A 16,711-nucleotide genomic window follows, 5' to 3' on the forward strand; every position below is an offset into this window, starting at 1 on the left:
TGCAAACACGCATGTAAAATTTGAAGACGCTGAGCCGTGTTTGTACAAGGCGATCACTCGCAGTAAATTCGGGCACGTTTGCGATGAAAATTACAGAAGTCACACAATTCTGGTTCAAATCATCACTTAAACTATTTGTAAAAAGCAAATCAACATCGGAAAACATCATTTACCGTGTTGTCACCATTGTCCCGGTCTTATAAACTCCGTTTGAAGCCAGCGGTTCGGTTTTAACTTTTGAGGCATATTTTGGTAGCCGCGTGGAAATATAAGAGATCACAATGTGAAACGGCTTTTCGCTGTTTTTTAACACCTCCAAGTTCTCTTTTTTGACGGTAGATTATTGTTCACGGGTTATTCCTTTCCATTGTGAGCTTAAAAAAGATGTACTTGCTTTAAAAGATGAAAAAAACATGTCTTGTAATTTCAGGACCGATTCACGCGCGGCACCATTTTGTAATTTTGCTCAGCTCCATGCGGTAGGTTCAGAAGCATCCTTTCCCCTACCCCCTAAAATGCCTTAAAATATGCGCAAAAGACAGATTCTGATTGGGTTATCATTCTACTAGCTATTGTGACCTTTTCAGGATGAAAAAAACCCTGGAGGGGAGGGAGAACGTATCGAGTTTCACGAGCAGAGCATGCGCGAGGGACGGCCGCTTTTGGCCAGTATAGGAGTCAATGGGTTAAGCGCTTATTTGCTGATGTTGACTTTGGTGTAGTAGCTGCAGTTAACTCGGTAATTTTACCTTGTAACGATTCCTGGACAAATGAATACAGTGATCCAAGATTTCGAATCTTTGGAGCACAAGGATTACAAACGCGATTTGAATGCTTGTCACATTTTACTACCTCAAATCCAGCTCTTTGAAAGGTTTGACCTAAAATTTCACCCTTGCAGCCCTTCCTTTTGGACAGATTAAAAAGATTTTCTGTAGAAATATTACTATTACCAAATGTAACTTTGAAGCTGCAATTACATAGCCTGCATTTTTCGTTTGGATTCATTCGAAATTCTCTATTCCCTCAGCGCGATCCTTCCAAAATGTTTTTAAACTATTTTGGTTCTACATGCATCCTGGAAAGTTTACTTCCGCTCGGAAGACCAAGCCTTTGATTGGTGTATTTGTGACAGCTGTTGACAGGATCAAATGTCGTTACGCGCACTCAAGCATGACAAGCAGTGTTAGTGGTTTTCAAAATCCCGGGATTTGTCTGCAAGCGTTTTCTCCTTTCTTCCCAACCCCTTCCCCGCTTACTCGCGCCATTTTCGCGCGGTCCTTGCTCTAATACTGAAATGCAAAAAAAAAAAAAAAAAACCCTTATCCACATAGTAAGCCCCTCTAAATATATGGCCCCAGGGGTTCTGCATATTAGTTAAAATATAATTTTTGCTAACAAAAGTATAATGCAATCTTGCATAATGTATAGTCATTGTATTACATCGCTGCTGCACAGTCAAATTATTACTGTTGAGTGTAACACAGATGACTTCAGTGACAAACCTTCTCTATAACACACTGGTCCTCACAACGCTGGTGTAGAGTCAAATTGGTACGGTTGAGTGTAACAGAGATGACTTCGGTGACAAACCTTGTCTCTAACACACTGGTCCTTACAATGCTGGTGTAGAGTCAAATTAGTACTGTTGAGTGTAAGCCAGATGACTTCAGTGACAAACCTTGTCAATAACACACTGGTCCTTACAATGCTGGTGTAGAGTCAAATTAGTACTGTTGAGTGTAAGCCAGATGACTTCAGTGACAAACCTTGTCTATAACACACTGGTCCTTACAATGCTGGTGTAGAGTCAAATTAGTACTGTTGAGTATAAGCCAGATGACTTCAGTGACAAGCTTTGGCTATAACACACTGGTCCTTACAACGCTGGTGTAGAGTCAAATTAGTACTGTTGAGTGTAAGCAAGATGACTTCAGTGACAAACCTTGTCTATAACACACTGGTCCTTACAATGCTGGTGTAGAGTCAAATTAGTACTGTTGAGTGTAAGCCAGATGACTTCAGTGACAAGCCTTGGCTATAACACACTGGTCCTTACAACGCTGGTGTAGAGTCAAATTAGTACTGTTGAGTGTAAGCCAGATGACTTCAGTGACAAACTTTGGCTATAACACACTGGTCCTTACAACGCTGGTGTAGAGTCAAATTATTACTGTTGAGTGTAACAGAGATGACTTCAGTGACAAACCTTGTCAATAACACAGCGGTCCTTACAACGCTGGTGTAGAGTCAAGTTAGTACTGTTGACTGTAACAGAGATGACTTCAGTGACAAACCCTGGCTATAACACACTGGTCCTTACAATGCTGCTGTAGAGTCAAGTTAGTACTGTTGAGTGTAAGCCAGATGACTTCAGTGACAAACCTTGGCTATAACACACTGGTCCTTACAACGCTGGTGTAGAGTCAAATTGGTACGGTTGAGTGTAACAGAGATGACTTCGGTGACAAACCTTGTCAATAACACACTGGTCCTTACAACGCTGGTGTAGAGTCAAATTATTACTGTTGAGTGTAAGCCAGATGACTTCAGTGACAAACCTTGTCTATAACACACTGGTCCTTACAATGCTGGTGTAGAGTCAAATTAGTACTGTTGAGTGTAAGCCAGATGACTTCACTGACAAACCTTGGCTATAAAACACTGGTCCTTACAATGCTGGTGTAAAGTCAAATTACATGTAGTACTGTTGAGTGTAAGCCAGATGACTTCAGTGACAAACCTTGTCTATATCACACTGGTCCTTACTTCGCTGGTGTAGAATCAAATTAGTACTGTTGAGTGTAGCACAGATGACTTCAGTGACAAACCTTGTCAATAACACACTGGTCCTTACAAGGCTGGTGAAGAGTCAAGTTAGTACTGTTGAGTGCAACACAGATTATTTCAGTGACAAACCTTGTCAATAACACACTGGTCTTAATAACGCTGGTGTAGAATCAGATTAGTACTGTTGAGTGTAACCCAGATGACTTTAGTGACAAACCTTGTCTATAACACACTGGTCCTTACAATGCTGGTGTAGAGTCAAATTAGTACTGTTTAGTGTAACCGAGATGACTTCAGTGCAAACCTTGTCAATAACACACTGGTCCTTACAATGCTGGTGTAGAGTCAAGTTAGTACTGTTGAGTGTAAGCTAGATGACTTCAGTGACAAACCTGGTCTATAACACACTTGTCCTTACAACGCTGGTGTAGAGTCAAATTAGTACTGTTGAGTGTAACAGAGATGACTTCAGTGACAAACCTTGTCAATAACACAGTGGTCCTTACAACGCTGGTGTAGAGTCAAGTTAGTACTGTTGAGTGTAACAGAGATGACTTCAGTGACAAACTTTGTCAATAACACACTGGTCCTTACAACGCTGGTGTAGAGTCAAGTTAGTGCTGTTGAGTGTAAGCCAGATGACTTCAGTGACAAACCTTGGCTATAACACACTGGTCCTTACAACGCTGGTGTAGAGTCAAGTTAGTACTGTTGAGTGTAACAGAGATGACTTCAGTGACAAACCTTGTCTATAACACACTGGTCCTTTCAACGCTGGTGTAGAGTCAAATTAGTACTGTTGAGTGTAACAGAGATGACTTCAGTGACAAACCTTGTCAATAACACACTGGTCCTTACAATGCTGGTGTAGAGTCAAATTAGTACTGTTGAGTGTAACAGAGATGACTTCAGTGACAAACCTTGTCAATAACACACTGGTCCTTACAATGCTAGTGTAGAGTCAAGTTAGTACTGTTGAGTGTAAGCCAGATGACTTCAGTGACAAACCTTGGCTATAACACACTGGTCCTTACAACGCTGGTGTAGAGTCAAATTATTACTGTTGAGTGTAACACAGATGACTTCAGTGACAAACCTTGGCTATAACACACTGGTCCTTACAACGCTGGTGTAGAGTCAAGTTAGTAGTGTTGAGTGTAACAGAGATGACTTCAGTGACAAACCTTGTCTATAACACACTGGTCCTTACAACGCTGGTGTAGAGTCAAATTAGTACTGTTGAGTGTAACAGAGATGACTTCAGTGACAAACCTTGTCAATAACACACTGGTCCTTACAATGCTGGTGTAGAGTCAAATTAGTACTGTTGAGTGTAACAGAGATGACTTCAGTGACAAACGTTGTCAATAACACACTGGTCCTTACAACGCTGGTGTAGAGTCAAGTTAGTACTGTTGAGTGTAAGCCAGATGACTTCAGTGACAAACCTTGGCTATAACACACTGGTCCTTACAATGCTGGTGTAGAGTCAAGTTAGTACTGTTGAGTGTAACAGAGATGACTTCAGTGACAAACCTCGTCTATAACACACTGGTCCTTACAACGCTGGTGTAGAGTCAAATTAGTACTGTTGAGTGTAACAGAGATGACTTCAGTGAGAAACCCTGTCAATAACACACTGGTCCTTACAATGCTGGTGTAGAGTCAAATTAGTACTGTTGAGTGTAACAGAGATGACTTCAGTGACAAACCTTGTCAATAACACACTGGTCCTTACAACGCTGGTGTAGAGTCAAGTTAGTACTGTTGAGTGTAAGCCAGATGACTTCAGTGACAAACCTTGGCTATAACACACTGGTCCTTACAACGCTGGTGTAGAGTCAAGTTAGTACTGTTGAGTGTAACAGAGATGACTTCAGTGACAAACCTTGTCTATAACACACTGGTCCTTACAACGCTGGTGTAGAGTCAAATTATTACTGTTGAGTGTAACACAGATGACTTCAGTGACAAACCTTGGCTATAACACACTGGTCCTTACAACGCTGGTGTAGAGTCAAGTTAGTACTGTTGAGTGTAACAGAGATGACTTCAGTGACAAACCTTGTCTATAACACACTGGTCCTTACAACGCTGGTGTAGAGTCAAGTTAGTACTTTGAGTGTAACACAGATGACTTCAGTGACAAACATTGTCTATAACACACTGGTCCTTACAATGCTGGTGTAGAGTGAAGTTAGTAGTGTTGAGTGTAACAGAGATGACTTCAGTGACAAACCTTGTCTATAACACACTGGTCCTTACAACGCTGGTGTAGAGTCAAGTTAGTACTGTTGAGTGTAAGCCAGATGACTTCAGTGACAAACCTTGGCTATAACACACTGGTCCTTACAACGCTGGTGTAGAGTCAAGTTAGTACTGTTGAGTGTAACAGAGATGACTTCAGTGACAAACCTTGTCTATAACACACTGGTCCTTACAACGCTGGTGTAGAGTCAAATTAGTACTGTTGAGTGTAACAGAGATGACTTCAGTGAGAAACCTTGTCAATAACACACTGGTCCTTACAATGCTGGTGTAGAGTCAAATTAGTACTGTTGAGTGTAACAGAGATGACTTCAGTGACAAACCTTGTCAATAACACACTGGTCCTTACAACGCTGGTGTAGAGTCAAGTTAGTACTGTTGAGTGTAAGCCAGATGACTTCAGTGACAAACCTTGGCTATAACACACTGGTCCTTACAACGCTGGTGTAGAGTCAAATTAGTACTGTTGAGTGTAACACAGATGACTTCAGTGACAAACCTTGTCAATAACACGCTAGGCTCAGTTGATCAAAACCCCATTAACCTTATCCTTCATTTATGTTATCCTTGATTTGAGTTTATTTACTTATTTGTAAGGATTCTTCCAAAATATTTTTTCCTGTAGTTTTGACTTAGACGTTTCTTTGCCATTAGCTTACAATTAGCTTTAAAATATTTTTAATGAGCAAGAAACTTCAGTCAATCCTTAACCGTGGATTAGCTTTAATCGGCTTTTGAACAACCGGGCCCTGGTCCTTACAATGGTGGTGTAGAGTCAAATTAGTACTGTTAAGTGTAACACAGATGACTTCAATGACAAACCTTGTCTATAACACACTGGTCCTTACAATGGTGGTGTAGAGTCAAATTAGTACTGTTAAGTGTAACACAGATGACTTCAGTGACAAACCTTGTCAACAATACACTAGTCCTTGCATCGCTGGTGTAGAGTTAAGTTAGTATTGTTAAGTGTAACAGAGATGACTTCAGTTACAAACCCTGTCAATAACACACTGGTCCTTACATCCCTGGTGTAGAGTTAAGCTAGTACTGTGAAGTATAACACAGATGACTCCAGTGACAAACCTTGGTCCTTACAACGCTGGTGTAGAGTCAAACTAGTAATGTTAAGTGTTATAGAGATGTTTTCAGTGACAAACCTCGTTGATAACACACTGGTCCTGTCAATGCTGGTGTAGTACTATTAAGGTCCAGCTGAAAACAGTTTTCTAGTATACAGGTGTAAGCAAATGTTAGTTGCAAACCACGTGCTCCTAGGTGCACAATATTAGCATGGTGCAAAATGAACTTAGAAGGAATGTGTTTTAATACTTGTGTTTGAGCTATGTTTAGTTGCTGTTGCCATGGCAATGCCGAAAGCTACTAATCGTCCATAAATAAGAGGTTTCTTTTATTTTTAGAGAATAGACTCATTCTTTTCTCATTCTTTTTTTTTTTTTTTTTACAATGCTGGTGTAGAGTTAAGTTAGTACTGTTAAGTGTAACAGAGATGACTTCAGTGACAAACCTTGTCTATAACACACTGGTCCTTACAGTGCTGGTGTAGAGTCAAATTAGTACTGTTAAGTGTAACACAGATGACTTCAGTGATAGGGTGCTTAGAACAGCAAAGTTGTTATTCTTAATTAAATTTGTGTATACTACGATCATCTTCCCAATGCGTGCACTGTGTGGAAATTAATATCATCTGTTTAATGAAACTTTTCACAAAAAAGCTTAAACATTGATTTGTATTGCCTTAGTAAAGCGTGAAAAGGAGGAGATGTGAAAAGAGTTGTATTATTGAAATTCACTGTAAGCGAACTGGCATTTGATATTGGGTGCTTATTTATTACCAGTGAAGACATGGTCTATAATAATGAAGTTTGTTTCTAAAATACTTGCTCCTAGCAAAGAGTTTCCGAAATATCAAACCAAAAGGAGTAAAAAAAGAAAACAGGGAAACTCAGTGTGGAAGTCGCATTCTGATTATACTTGACGATGCATTAACAAACAATAAAATTAGCTCTTTGGCCTATGTACCACGCGCTCTTTTTGACATTATTTACATTTTATATACAGTGAAGTGATTCTCTAAGTAATTTTTAGCTGAAAAGCGAGAATGTTTTTCAGAATGCTGTAAAGAAATTGGCAAATCCATGTATCTGTTTAGCGAACGGAAAATGTTTATTGATTGTTCGTTAGTTTGCAGGATGGGAAGTTGTTTTTAAAAATCTTGATCCTGAAGGGGCGCGTTGTGACCATAGTGATTCATTTCTCTAGCTTCCCCGGGGAAAGTTAAAATATCTCACATACTTTAAAGAGTTTACAATCTTCGGAAACATACCTTATTGTCAGAAATTGTTTGACAAGAGAGAGAACAATAGCTTGAACACATGAATACTAAGCGACCCCAAAATATGGGTGACACACTTAAATTGGTGTGAAGTTGTTTAATGATGTGACTCCAGCTGGCATCCTCTTTGCTTTTATATAATGCTTTTATAATTATGCAGCTGGAGCACCCATTATAAAAAGTTTCGATCCATCTTTTAAGCTGAGGGCCGAAATTAACCGCTTTTAATAAACGTCTTGCTTAAGAAATGCCAATCGACTGAATCAAAAGCCTTTTTGAAATCAATGAATATAGCTAAGCTAGGTATAGCTTCTAAGGAAGATACCCATAGTGTATTTTCGATCAGACTGATGTTTTGTCCTATATATCAACTTTTAATATATCTGGTTTGGACTTCACTGATTAGTTTTTGGAGAAGTTAAGAGATCCGGCCTGCGATGGTTTTGGCAGCAATCTTATAATCGATATTAAGAAGTGATATTGGTAGGTAGGTTTTTTTCAGTACAGCTTTGATGATTTCTTGCTTTTGAGTAATATTTAGTTGCCTGTGCTTGAGGCCCTAGTTGAAGCTTTCAAACATTTTATCCCCTGATAAAGGCCAGAAGTGTACTGCTTTAGGGTTTGTAAACATTCTTCTTGGGTAAGAGGCAATTCAAGCTCTTCTTGTTTGTTCTCGTTTAATTTAGTTAAACTAGGATGGTTAAAGAATAGATTGTTGTATTACATCCCTTGTAGATACTTCTGTATACAGACTTTGGTAGAAGGGCTTTTGATGCGCTTAAATTTCAGTTAAAGTCCAGATATATATGATTTAGAATTTTGCCATTTTTCTTAGTTTAGGAAACATTTGGTATTTTTTCCCCTTGTTTGTGCCATCAAGTTTGATCTTGTTCGCTTTCTTATAATGGCTCCTTTGGTTTTATATGCTGCTAGCTTATCAAGCCTCGATCTGAGACAGTATAGCTTCGTGATGTTCTCTTCTGTTCTATGTGTCACTAGTATTTACAACAGGCTGTCAATGTGATCGGAAAGCTCTTTTTCAGCAACTCTGCGTTCCCTATTTTTCCTCTTGCAATATTGCACACAGAATCCTCTTATTTCCATTTTGATCATGTCCCAGATGAGACTTTGTCCTTAAAATAACAATATTTGCTTTTGTATTCGGAGATCCTATTTTCTAGCACCAGGGCCTCTTGGGACATTATCGTTGGATCAGAGATTTAAAACTATTGCCAAGTGATCAGAAAGTGTGGAGTTATGATTCTGTCGAAACCAACCAATAGTCTAGCCTACATTGTACTTTTAAAGCTTTATCACGTCATGTGAATTGTTGTTGGCGCCTCCAAACATCCTGAAGATTCAAACATTTGCACGAATTTGTGATTTTGCTTTCTATTGATGCCACAACCACCAGACTTATCTTGACTTATCTTATTGAAGTCACCACCAATGATCACGTCACCAGTGGAGCAAGTGTTCATAAGAATGTGTAAAAAGTTTGAATATAAGGGTTTTTGTTCTGAAACATTACTCCGGCTGTAGATGTTACACAAGTAGAAGTTAGTATCATTTATGGCGACCTGAAGCAAAAGGTATCTTCCATTCTTGTCAGCAGTTACTGTATATGATTCGTGCGTATGTCTTATTTAGGGTTAAATAGAATTATGACACCCCTCATGTGATTTGTGCCATGAGATATTATCTATGGCTTCACTTACAATATTGTGCTGCAACTAAAAATGAACCAATCAGAACACAAAGCAAACATAGTGCAGCAGGTGGCAAGCATGAGAAAACTTGGGAATGAGAGTGAAGTAACACTCATGACTGCAGGTAGCTCAAATCACACCATTTCTATTTTGACATACAGCATAATTACTTTGCCTGTATCTACTAAACTCCAAGACGAAAACAAAAACAACCAAACAAAAAAAATTGTATTAATAAAAACGATTCCTTTTCCTCCCCCACCATCTGCACGTGGGTCTCCGAGGATAATTAGGAGACATATATAAATTGACAGAATGTTAGCATATCCATTTTGACCAGAATTGGACTTTTTTTTTTTTGCCTGTATATGGCAACCTTAACTCTCTCTCTTCCTTAAGCTAAAATTATGTTTTTCTTTGAGTTTGTAATTCAAAAAAATAGCCTATAGAATACTCAACTGATTTATACAATGTTGTAGAAACATCTGGGGATGTTCTGTGCTCATTGGCATATTTCCTTTAGCGGTCCTGTTTGAAAACTGTTTAAAACTAAGCTTCCCAAAACTAACCTACGAACCTAGCTCCTATGATCAGAGTGAACTTTGGAGTTTCGGTAATAAAAAGCTAATTACTCGGGCCGTAAGGCGGACCGAGTTAAGGTTTCGGTAGCATTATCAAATTCTTTTTTATTTTTGGGTCGTGATGGGCCGAGAGATAAGACTTCGACCATGAGTTATTGTTCTTGGTCTCATTTTTTGTACTCGGCTGCTACCAGTTACGTTTTCTGTCGTGTTATCCAATCCTTTAAATACTCGGTCGCATTCCTTGTTTTCAGGCTGTGAGGAGTGTTTACAATATGCGAGCCAGATGTGCGAGGCATGAACAAAACATGCAAGGCATGAACAACCCCAACATAAACTGCTAACCCTTAAAGTGCCTATGAACCGAAACTTGTTTTCATTTAGTTTTAAAGTTTACCTTTAAAAATACAGGTTCCAAAGTTTGAGAACTGTAGACTTAAAAATGACGATTTTACAAGCCTTTAAAGTCGTGCTATTTTACTCTCAAAAATGATATTTGAATCGCGCGGCCAAAATACCACGTGATATCAACCTCTGACGTCACTTTGTTGCCAAATTCGTTCCCGCAATATGGAGGAAAAGAGGCAGCGAGGGCGGTATTGCTTTGCTGGTACGCCAAACCAGCAAAGCTGCCAAAACAGATCGTTTACCCCGGGTATACGAATGTACCAATTTCCCGCTGATCCGGCTGTGAGGGCCATATGGGTCAAGTTTGTCCGTAGACATAGGCATGATTTCAAGAACGCAACGTCAAAATACACTTCACTCTGTTCGGCTCATTTCGAGGATTCGTGTTATGAACGCAGTTTATCCGTTCTAAGCAGCATGGAGGCGGTGGGGATGAAAGTAAAGTATTGCCTGAAAAAGGACGCGATCCCAACGAGGGATACTACTACTCCACCAGGTCAAGAAAAACTTAGCGAGCGAAGTAAAAGACATGTGAGAGAAGTTTCATGCGTCTTGAGGTTCGTCTTGATATGGCGTAATTTCGCTATAAATTACATCGTAATCTTCATCGTTTCCCTCTTCGACATCTTCGTCCTCGGGGTTACCGGACATATCTGAAAATTTGCTCATTTCTGAATCGCTAGACATGCTTCCTTCCAAGCTCACTCACTTCCCAACAAGGCACTTTGACAACGCAAACAGACCCGTGGCAACAAAGTGACGTCACGGTTTGGTGAATTTGGAAAAATCTCGGCCCATTCCCCTGACCATTTTTAGGGTAAAATATCACGACTTTGAAGGCTTGTAAAATCGTCATTTTTAAGCCTAGAGTTCTCAAACTTTGGAAACCTGCATTTTTTAAGGTAACCTCTAAAACTAAATAAAAAATAATTTTCGGTTCATAGGCACTTTAAAGCTAACCTAAGTGCTATTTAGGCTAATTGGAGTGCTCTTTAGGCTAACCGGAGTGTTTTTCAGACTAACCTGAGTGCATCAAGGTTAGTTTTGTTTAACCGAAAATTTGGCAACTAAATCAGTATATGACCTTGCGGGCCAAGATGGATAAAGATGTCTCACGTTTACTATAGAAAAACAATCAATGTAGAAACGGTTTCTGTCTTCAAATGAAAGGTGAATAACAAATGCTTTCCCCTGAATTTCATTTAAAAATATAAACAGCGAAACATTGAAAAACGTACAAGAATATAAACGTACGCGTGATGCGTATTGTTACTCTAGATTCCTGGGGGGGGGGGGGGGGTACTCAACAGATGCTTGGGTAGGGAGGTGCGGCGTGGGCGTTCAAACCCTGACCCTGTTTAATACACAATTCTCTGATTTCCCTATCACATTTAAGACAATTAAAAATTTTCAGGCCCTTTCTAAGACATTTAACCCAAAATCACACCCTGTTTAAGACTAGAAAGAAATGAGAATGCAAGTTAGTTTCTTATTTAATGCATTGGCAATCACAATCTGTTTAAGCCATTAGGTCATGTAAACACCCTGAAAACCATACCCTATCGGGCCGCACGTCCCCGTTAAGGTCACATAAGGGAGTACCCCCCCCCCCCCCCCCACCCAGGTTTATATCATACCGAAAATTACGATCAGTCATTGACCCGGCGTCACATACATATTAGGACTGACAAATGGTTTCTGTCTCTAAACGAAAGGTGAAAATGTAAGGATTAAAGCCCGGGAATTGTAAAGCATTTGTATGATAATTGTCGGTTTCCCCTGTATTTCATTCTGACTGCAAGAAATGCAATTCTATCTGGTGGTTACTTATTGCCTCACTATATCTCTGTATCTATCTACATGTATCTATTTGGTAGCCTGCGAGCAAGCTCTCTTGGGGTGGGGGGCGGGAGGGGAAAGAGGATCCACCCCCAAGAGAGCTTGCTCGCAGGCTATCTATTTGGTGGAATTAGCAATGCTGGAGGTTATCACTGTTAAAGGATTGTAGGCGTTACGCACCACACAGTCAAATTTTGGCCGGAGTATAAGCTGGAAACAGCTTCTTGTTACAATCTGTGCCCTTGCTTTGTAGATTGTATAGAAGAAATTGTTGACTTCTGGAATATTTCTAACATTCTTCTCTTTTATCTCCAGGACCTCCAGGGAGCAGTACAGTGCACACAGTTTCTTCACTGTTAATTAATCATGTTCATTTGCAGTGCAAGGCTTTCTGTGTTGAAGGCTGATGTTTTGCTTTGTGTTTACTGGGTAAGGATGGGTGGATTAGAGCTGGTTCTGACTTGTAGATCATTTTATAAAGTAAATCCAGGGGTTTCATTAACATTATTAACAGGCAGATTAGAAAACATTGTTTGGGATGCTAGAAGCAGTCAGACAAGGTGATGTTTACTGGTCATCAATATTCCTGGAGCTTGGCCATTAATGAAACCCCTGTTAGTTATTGGTGGAACAAGACTCTACTAATGCAGGAATGTAGCTATGATCAACCTCAGAGGGCTCATCAATAAACCAAATTTGCTCCTTTGGACTGTACAGCTGTAAAATTGGCTTGAGGCATTTATGTTGAAGTGTTTAAATTTGAGCTGCTCATAAGATATCATTTCAGAGGGTTAATTACACTGGAAGCCATTTTCTAGCTGCATCCCTGCTAATGCATAATGGGTATAATTAACAATTATTCCACGAGCTAGCGTTGGATATGAGATGATAGATAGCTAAGGAGGAGCACAGTGCGGAGTTGGCTATAATCATCTCATATCCAACAAGCGGGAGTGGAATAATTTATTTTATTAAAAAAAATCAAGAAGTACTGCTAGATTTTGCTTATTTCGCTTGATAATTTAATGGTCTCCATTTCTCGGGCATGATATAATGGCTCATATACCAAGGCCACTAAGCCAATCAAATTGCTCGAATTGCATAATACAATGATCCAATTGTTAATAATAACTGTTATTCCAAGCATTTTAATAAGATAGTCTTTTGTATTTATCAATGTGATGCCCGAGGTGGGGGGGGCTCCTGGCATGTGTGGGGCATTTGACCTCTATTGCATTCCCCACCTTCGAGAATTTGACTAAGAATATGGGCGCCAGGTTGGGGACATTTGCCTTTTTTGCTTGAGGAATGGGACCAAGTCACATCGTCCCATGTGCTCATCCATGCCCCTGCCATCTTGTAAGTGCCTGTGTGGAGATTGAAAGCATTTTAAAGTGGGCTTTTACCTCCTGCAAATAATCTCTATCCTATAGATGGTGCTCAGTTGTATAGCTCAACATGTTAGACTTTTCGTTTCTGTTAGATTTAGACAATGATGTCTGATTGAATTGTTTAAAATGCTAGATTTGTATACCTAAACATGGTGCACTTTTTCCTGTTAGATTGAGAGAAATTAATGATATCCAACTGTCACTTGAAATGCTGAATTCGTATAGCTCAACATGGTGCATTCCTTTTTGTATTAGACTGAGAAAATGGTATCTGTTTGTGTCACTTTAAATGCTAGGTTTGTTGATTATTTTCCTTGGATTACACAGAGCATCCAAGGAATTTATAAAAAAAAAGCTTGGTAATGTTTATCAATGATTTGTAAGATATACACAATAACTACTATGAACTTAAGGGATATTACTTCCCCATGGTGGGGATATTTGATCTGATTTGACCCAATTTTGGGGCTCCACAGTGGGGATTTTGACCAAAAACTCTTCTGAAAAGTCATATGCCCCACATATGCCCGGGTCCCCCCCCCCCCCCCCCCTCTCGGCTTAACATTAATAGATGCATTACTGTTACATAGTAGAGTGGGTATATGCTCTGACTTTGGTACGGATGAGATTTGCTTACTTTTTATACTAAACATTTGTATGTGTGGTTGCATTTGGCAAACTTTTTACAGAAAATTAATTTGACTTAGTTTGCAGACAAAATCTGTCATCCCTTATTTTCCTGGCCCCAGCTGTTCAAAGGCTTGATAACTTTGTCCGCTGGATAAGGCACTATTCAAGGTCTAAAATATACTTCACGTTGCACGTTGTGCAAGGTTTTCAAAACTTAACTGTGGTTAGAGTGTGCATATTCGCTTGACACAAGGATATACTGAAACCTTTGCACAGATTGAAACTGTCGGATAGTAACTTATCCACAGGATAAAGTTATCCGGCTTTTGAACAACTGGAGCCTGGTTGGCAAAATTTGTGAAATTTGCCAAAAATATAGAAGACCCATAGTGCTCGGGTGGTGCTGGCAGATAATTTTTCAGGAAAACAAGCTGAACAATAGGGATCACAACAGTAATTTTATTGTCAAGCTTGGAAGGCTTGATAGAAGAGTTTGGATAAGCTTGAAAAGCATAGGTTTGATTCAAATAATTGCAACCTTTCTTTGGCATGAAGCCCAGACGAGCACTGAGCAGAGTCCACTTTCACCATCTTCTCTTGAGATTGAGGAACAAAAGCGGTCTCAGACAACCAATGAAGAGTAAAATGTTGATCAGCTTGTATTGTGGGTCGAGAAATTTGCCTGCATTTACTATGTGACTCAGATTTTTTTTTCTGGTTGCGGTTTTATATCTTGAAAGGTTTTTGTCTACAAAGCTTTTAAGTTTTGCGTAAGTGCAACCCATGTCTAATTAAATATGCCCCTTGAAAAAAAGTAAAATAGAAGGGCTGCCTGTAAAAAGGGGTGTATGTTACTTCTTAGTGAAAATTTTGATTATTTTCTGAAGAATCTTGCTAAATCAAGGTTAACATACATGTCTGTTGCAAAGATTTTGCAAGATCCTGTGCAAAAATCCTAATTTTACCCCCAAAAGCCGTGAATGCCCCTTTAAGGGAAAGGCCTTCAATTCAAATTTGTATCTAGGACCAGAGGACACAAACAACAGAATTGGAGAAACATGATTTTGTAAGCTTCATTTATTTGTGTCTTCTTTGTATTGTTGTAAAGCTGGAAAATTAATACTGTACTGTATATCTAAAGACAGTTATGTCCAGAAATGCACCTAAAACCTGAACTTGGGTACTTTATATAAAACAGACCTTTGTCATTTTCAGCGACTTCATGTTTGACAATTATTGGTGTTTCAGTAAGAATTTAGGTTAGGGGACACCTTGTGATGTCTATCATACGGTTCATGCATCTCATTAGCGTGCATTTTTGGACATATCTCCTTGATGGTGTCTACATTCTTTCTAGTTCACTATGTGATCAGTCCTTGGGGCGCTAATATAGTGGCATATGTACATTGCAAAAGTGGCTGATCGGTTTGTTTCTCATAAAAGTTATATGCGCGGCAAATCAACGATTAGTCTTTTTAGGCAAGCGTAAGCAAGTACATGTACCCAGTAGAAGAAAAGGTTTAGATGATATTGTATACAGTTCTCCTATGTGACGAAGATTAAGTATGGGAATAAAACCTATTTTTACCTTAGTTTCATTGTACTTTTTTGAAGTTTGATAATTTAAATGTATCCAATTTCTTACTAGGTTGCAAGAGAAAGGGGAATTTAGCAAAAGAGGTTACAGATAGATTCATATTTCGTACTAATTTACAATTGATTCATGCGTCAGCGTGCGTTCATCGAGATACGAAGCACGCGGGGAGTTTGGAGAGCAGGAAAGATGCGTAAAAGTTTTACGCCTTGAGCAACTCCAGCCTCTTGAGTGCTCTCCAAACTTCCTAAGTGATGAACGCACGAATCAATTGTTTGTTTTAAATGTGAATTTGTTTGCTGATGTTTAGCGTGCGCAATGGGAATATGAAGCAGGTTTGCGCAATTGAATATGATTACACGAGTTTACCAGCTGTGTTGTAAGTTTATTTTGTTTTATTTCCCAAGTCCTTGAAACTAAGTTAGAAATTGGTTTATGGAAATTGTTCTATTTTCGTGGAATTGAAAGATATCTGGTGGAACGAACTAGTTTTCTCATTAAGTCAACAATGACCCCAGCAAGCAATTGCAGCAGGCTAAGCTAAGAATGAAGATAGCCGACAGTCAGTAATAACTGTTCCCATAGACGACCATTGCTCTGTAACGAAAGTCAAAGATAAAATAATTATATGTACAGTAACATCTGGGTAGGCAAATTGTTTTTATTCAGGGTATATCATATGTTTACACACCAGCGTTGCGAGGACCGCAAAATGGTGTGTAAAGTCGAAAATTTAAAGTGGAGTGTAAAAACCATCTGAAAGGGGTTTTAATTACAGCACATATTAAGTATTATCGTTAGCTTGAGATAAGCTTCCCAAAGTACGCAGCTAGTAATGAAAACGTCAACTAAACCTGAAACCCATATTGGGTGGTTTGTGAGGACCGCCATTTTACACACGGTTTCGGTGGTTTATGAGGACCAGCTCTTAAAGTTGTCGGAGACACGTTTTTCGACATGTTACGCCTTTTACAGCCTTGAAGTTTATGAGGACCAGGTATCGGTCCTCACAACTACGGTGGTCCTCACAACGTTGGTGTGCAACCCTAGTTTGGTCCTTGTAACTTCGGTCGGGTGTGCACACACTTAGAGTGTATGTGTGTGTGTGTGTGTGTGTGTGTGTGTGTGTGTGTGTGTGTGTGTGC

The 16,711-nt window shown here is 39.4% G+C and overlaps 1 long non-coding RNA gene across 1 annotated transcript in view; it reads left to right on the top strand.

Moving 5' to 3' along the window:
- The window catches only part of LOC146452152 (uncharacterized), a 30,718-nt gene extending 17,775 nt beyond the window's left edge, over positions 1 to 12,943 (top strand). The window contains exons 2-3 of the long non-coding RNA XR_014859817.1: positions 12,267 to 12,380; positions 12,475 to 12,943. This is a non-coding gene — a long non-coding RNA (uncharacterized LOC146452152). The remainder of the gene's footprint in view (positions 1 to 12,266; positions 12,381 to 12,474) is intronic.
- The last annotated feature ends 3,768 nt before the right edge of the window (positions 12,944 to 16,711 follow it).

Source organism: Pavona decussata, unplaced genomic scaffold (genome assembly GCF_977016875.1).
Source record: "Pavona decussata unplaced genomic scaffold, jaPavDecu1.1 SCAFFOLD_377, whole genome shotgun sequence".
NCBI lineage: Eukaryota > Metazoa > Cnidaria > Anthozoa > Scleractinia > Agariciidae > Pavona > Pavona decussata.